Genomic DNA, 6,150 nt, shown 5'->3' on the forward strand with positions numbered 1-6,150 from the left:
TTGGGCTCCTCTGTGTTTTCTTATGACTAGGTTCTGGTTAGGTAGCTATGAGCAGAAGACCTCATCAGTGGTGCCAGGCAGCTCAGCTCATGATCAGCCAATCCCCTGCTCATGTGTCTTCACTGCACAGGTGCCATCTTCTTATGCTTACAAGTAGTGAGCCATTTGTGGGCAATGTATTCTTAAAGGACTAGAGTATGCGAGTGGTGAGAACTGGCTTGAACACTCCTGATTAACACTGTCCCTGAGCTCTTCAGCTCACGGCAAGTGCTCTACCACTTGAGCCACAGCACCACTTTCAGTTTTCTGGTGGTTAATTAGAGATAAGAGTTTCATGGCATTGGCTCATAGCTGTAATCCTAACTACTCAGGAGGCTGAGATCTGAGGATCACGATTCAAACCCAGCCTAGGCAGGAAAGTCCATGGAACTCTTATCTCTAATAAACCACCAGAAAACCAAAAGTGGCACTGTGGCTCAAGTGGTAGAGCACTTGCCTTGAGCTTAAGAGCTCAGGGTCAGCGCCCAGGCCCAGGGATCTATCCCCACGACCTAAACAACAACAACAACAAACAAACACACAAACAAGCACAGACTTTCTTGCCCTGGCTGGCTTTGAATGGTGATCCTCAGATCTCAGCCTCCTGAGTATTTAGGATTAGAGGCGTGAGTCACTGGTACTTGGCTTTCTTTAAGAAGCTTCTTGACCTTGGACATGTGACCAACTTCCCAGAGCCGCTCCTTGTTCATCTGTAAAATGGGGAAACAGTGTTTGTTTCCAGTATTGTTGAGAGGACAAACACATAGCGGGTGCTTGGCATCATACAAGCATGAGCTTGCTTCTTATTCTCTTCCTCCACCTTTGTAAAGTTCACACCTGAGGACAGAACTTTGTTGATCTCTTTCTGTTGTTTCCACTGCTATAGAGGGACAAAGAAGACTCTGCTGAGACTTTTTACTTGCATACTGGGTTTGAACTCAAGGCTTTTTTTGCTTGCTAGACAGCCATACTACCATTTGAGCCACAACTCTAGCCCTGAAACATGTTGTGTGCATGTGTGTGTATGTATGTGAGAGAGAGAGAGACAGACAGACAGACAGACAGACAGATAGTCAGACCAAGGCTTCAACTCAGGGCCTGGGCCCTGTTCTTTAGCTTTTTCTGCTCAAGGATGGTACCCCAACATTTGAACCACACCTCACATGTTTTAGTGGTTAATTGGAAAAAAGGTCTCACTTTCTGCTTGTGCTAGCTTGGAATCTCAATCCTTCAGATCTCAGCCTCCTAAGTAGCTAGCATTACAGGTGTGAGCCACTGGCCACCGGCCTAAGTACCTATCTTGAGCAGCATTTCATGCTTAGCTTGAGAATCGGCTTTAGGAAAATGGCCACCAAGACACAGTCTATGAGACTCAACTGGGTTCCAGAATGCCAGCTTCACAATCCTAAGGATCTGGGGTTTTTCATCCCATTCCAGACCATGCCAAGGATGAGGCATGACGACGAACTGTGTATGTGTGGGAAAAACATCAATCTTTTCTAAGCTGCATTTCCTCATCTGAAAAATGGGGGATTTTGACCCAATCTGTAGTTCTCACTTCTGGCTATGCCTTAGAGTTAGTAGGGGGAATTTAAAAACAAACTATCAGTTCCTGGGTCTCTCCTCAGAACATTTGAATCAGAGCTCAGAATTTTCTAGAAGTTTCCCCAGATGCTTCTACTTGTGAGTCAACTGTGAGGATCATGGGCCTAAATGACCTTCAATATCCTCCTGAGCCTTAGGTTTCTATGAGTCTGTGGATGGAATATTCTGAGGAACTGAGTTTTCTGGCAAACGTAGAATACACCACCAGAAATTCCTTTCTGTTTCTATTCCTGTTTTTGAAAACCCATCTAAAGTGAACACATGTAGAGAATCCTGAAGGTCCTTCCTACCTTGAAGTTTCTATAATCACATGAGATGGACTTCTGAGGAAGTGAATGTTAAACTCAGCAACTTGCCACTAAAAATCCCTTTTCATTTTATTTCTAGTTTTGAAGCCTTTCTAAAGTATATAATCCCAGCGTCCTGCCTAGGGAAGCAGGAACTATCAATTCATAACGTGGGGGCCACTACATGCTCTCTTCCTAGACAGGAAGACATAACTAATTGACTCCATCGACTTGCCTTAAAAGTCCTCAGCCCTAGGCAGCCACGACCAATCAATCAAAGCTGACACTGAAGATAAAACCTATTTACCATTCCAACTATGGGGAATTTAGCTCAATGTTTCTTTCATAATGAGGTATCTTTGAGAGGCTCAAAGGCAAGATTCCAACCTTCTCCTCCAAAGTCTCCAAATACAAAGGGCTATGGGTGATATAGGGGCTGTGCTCAGTTGAGAAAGAGAGAGGGAAAGAGAGAAAGAGGAAAAGGGAGGGGGGAGAGAAGAAAGAGAGAAGGAAGGAAGGAAGGAAGGAAGGAAGGAAGGAAGGAAGAGAATACTACATAAATCAAAATGAAAGAACGCAATCAGGGTAGATTTTTGAATTCCTTATTTCCAACACAGCTCTTGAACTAAATCTGTGAGTGGAAAATTACTCTAGAAAAGTATTCCATTCCTTCATCTCACAAGGAAGTCATGGGCAGTGTGTCTGAATAGCTGAGCATCTTCACTCCAGGTAATTTGTTCAGTACTCAGCGACTCCCCCCTCTACTTTGACAGTAAGTATTTACGGACATACAAGGGATCTTAGGCAAACAAGGCACCGGTGGCTCATGCCTAAAATCCTAGCTACTCAGGAGGCCAAGATCTGAGGATCAGAATTCAAAGACAGCCCAGGTAAGACAGTCAATGCAATTCTTTTGTTATTGTTGTTGTTGGTCATGGGGCCTGGGCGCTGTCCCTCAGCAATTCAACTCAAGGCAAGCACTCTACCACTTAAGCCACTGTGCTACTTTCAGTTTTCTGGTGTTTTATTGAAGAGTCTCATGGACTTTTCCTGCCCAGGCTGGCTTTGAACCATGATCCTCCGATCTCAGACTCCTGAGTAGCTAGTATTACAGGCATGAGCCACCAGTGCCTGGCTGGTGAAACTCTTGTCTCCAATTAACTATTAAAAATCTGGATGTGGAGCTGTGACTCAAGTGGTAGACCACAAGCCATGAGCAAAGAAGCTCAGGGACAGTGCTCAAACCCTGAGTTCAAGCCCCAGGACTGGTACGAGTGTGCACACACACACACAGAAGAGGGTTCTAGGCACCCATGTGATGTGGTAGAAACACTTCTTTTCAGAGGCACAAGTCCTGAGTCTGGATTGCAATTCCTGAGAGCATACATCTGCATTAAGGCAGTATGGGCTTCCTCTCCATGCCACACATATCCTGAAAAGAATGTCGCAGAGTTCTGTAAAGGCGTGGCACTTATTGTGGCCAATATATGAGAGGAGCAAGTTCGCATCTAGTGCCATTTAGCACATTCCTGCCCAAGATGCATGAGGAAGCCTTCATTATAAAAATGGCAGTCAGCAAATGCAATGGAAGATTCCAAAAAGCTAAACAAAATAGGAGTGAGAAGACTGGGTTGGGGGCAGGGGATGCTTTCTTATGGCACGGTAGCTCAGCAACCTTAGGAGCCTCGTCCACCACTGATCTTGCTGTGTGGCTTTGAATACAACTTTGTCCTCTCTCTGCTCTGATGGATGTCTTCTATTGAAAGGTAATCATGAGCTATACGAAGTACCTAGCAAGTATGTATTCTTTGGGTGAAGAAAGCCATTGGAGGCAGTACAGAATCTCCACAGGATGGGCACCAATCCTGTCATAAATGGAACTTGATTGGGATAGATGGCACACTCTTGCAGTCCCAGCTACTCAAAAGGCAAAAGTAGGAGAATCATGATTAAAGGACAACTTGGGAAAAGGTAGGAAACCCATCTGGGAAACAAACAGATAAACACAATAACAACAACAAACCCAAGCTAGGCCCTGAATTCTAGCAACTCAGGGGACTGAGATCTGAGGATCAAATTTTGAAGCCAGCCCAGGCAGAAAACTCCATAAGACTCTTATCTCCAATGAACCACCAAAACCCAGAAGTGGAGAAATGGCTCAAGTAGCAGAGTGGCAGCCTTGAGCAAAAAAGCCAAGTGAGAGACCTTGAGTTTAAGCCCAATATATAGCAACAAACAAACAAACAGAAACTACCTGGAGCATATTTTCAATGACTTGAATTTACAGCAACCCTCTTAGCCCTTGGGAAGAGGCCCAAGTCTGAGGCTAGACACTTACTTTGAGCTGCATAGGGGCTATTGCATTAGGGGATTGGTGTGGCCATGAAAATTAAGTGATGGTAATCACACATACCTGCTACTATGTGCAATTACACACACACACACACACACTGCTGCATTTTTATTCAGTAAGCCAAAATCCAGGTGCTACACTACTGTCTATGCTAATGAATAGGAAAAACAAGGCCCACAAACAGTGAAGCCATCCTATCTAGGGCTCCAAGAGGCAAGGTAGCAGAACCCAGGCCTGGGCCTTCCCCACCACCTCTGTGCCTCACCAGGGCTTTGTTTCCATCCTTGTGCAATCAAAGCCTACTCACACACTTCTGTAGCTCCTTCTTGCAGCCCAGCCTGGGGCCCCCAAGCCTTGGCTTCCAGCTAACACATCTGCTTGGTGGAGAAATGGGTGGGGCCCCAAGCGCAGATTTATTGCCCCATAGCGCCTTGGGCTCCTTCCCAGCTCATGGAATTGGACCAGGAACAAGGATAAATGTGTTTGACTCCAGGCTCAGTCACTGAGGATTTATTTAGTACCTGCAGGAATAAAAAAAATAGCAATTTTGTAGCGCATGAGACAGGGAGCCATGTGGGAGAATGGAGGTAGGCTTGTTTGTTCTTTGCTTGCAGTCCAGGTGTGGACAAGAAACACTCAGGTAGAAGCTCAGAGAAGAAAGTGGATGGTTGAGATGAGGTGCAGGACAGGTTAAATATTTTCTCTGAGATTAAGCAGTAGAGAGCTACAGGCTTGGTGATATATAAACGTCACTGCTTTGTGGTTTTGTTTCTTTATTTTAAGAAATACATATTTAAACAAAAATCAGCTGGGTGCCAGTGGCTCATACCTATAATCCTATTCAGGAGGCTGAGATCTGGGGATTGCGGTTCAAAGCCAGCCTGGGAAGGAAAGTCTATAAGACTCTTATGTCTAATTAACCACCAAAAAAAGCCAGAAGTTGAGCTGTGGCTCAAGTGGCAGAACACCAGCCCTAAGTAAAAGAGCTAAGGGACTATCCTACTCATATACTAATTATTACAGATGAGGGAACCCATAGAGCTTATGTTTCTTTGGGTCTGGCTTACTTCACTTAATATGATTTTTTCCAAGTCTTTCTACTTCCTTACAAAAGGGGCAATATCATTCTTTCTGATAGAATCATAAAATTCCATTGAGTAAATATACCACATTTTCTTGATCAATTCATCTGTTGAGGGGCTTCTGGGTTGGTTCCATATAGCTCAATAGCTATGTACATATGACCATACAAAATGATGCTAATTGAAATTAACTCCAAGATATGGAAACAACAGGTCTCTTTTTTGCTTGTTGATCTTGTTGTCACCAATGTAGTATATCTAGATCTTGTTATTTTATTTCATTTTTCTTTTTCCACTGGTTTATCCCTGGCAATCACTGTCTTTGATTCTGGTACCCTGCATCTTGTATATACACTTATCTGATTTGGGGAAGGGACAGGGAATAACAAAATGCTGAAACAAGGACACAGTATGACCCATTGCCACAACCATACTCACAAGACACTAGGTCAGAAATGAGCTTTACAACTCAGCGGGGAGGGTGAAGGGGGGGGAGGAATAGTGGGAGAAAAACAAAGGCGTGGATAACAATGTTCAACAAGAAATGTACTCATTATCTTATGTATGTAACTGTATCCCCCTGTACAGCATCTTTACAATAAAAAAAAAAAAAAAAGCCGGGCGCTGGTGGCTCACGCCTGTAATCCTAGCTACTCAGGAGGCTGAGATCTGAGGATCGAGGTTCAAAGCCAGCCCGGGCAGGAGAGACCGTGAGACTCCTATCTCCAATAAACCACCAGAAAACCGGAAGTGGCGCTGTAGCTCAAGTGGTAGAGCGCTCACC

The sequence above is a fragment of the Dipodomys ordii genome, unplaced genomic scaffold, assembly GCF_000151885.1.
Source record: "Dipodomys ordii isolate 6190 unplaced genomic scaffold, Dord_2.0 Scaffold63, whole genome shotgun sequence".
NCBI lineage: Eukaryota > Metazoa > Chordata > Mammalia > Rodentia > Heteromyidae > Dipodomys > Dipodomys ordii.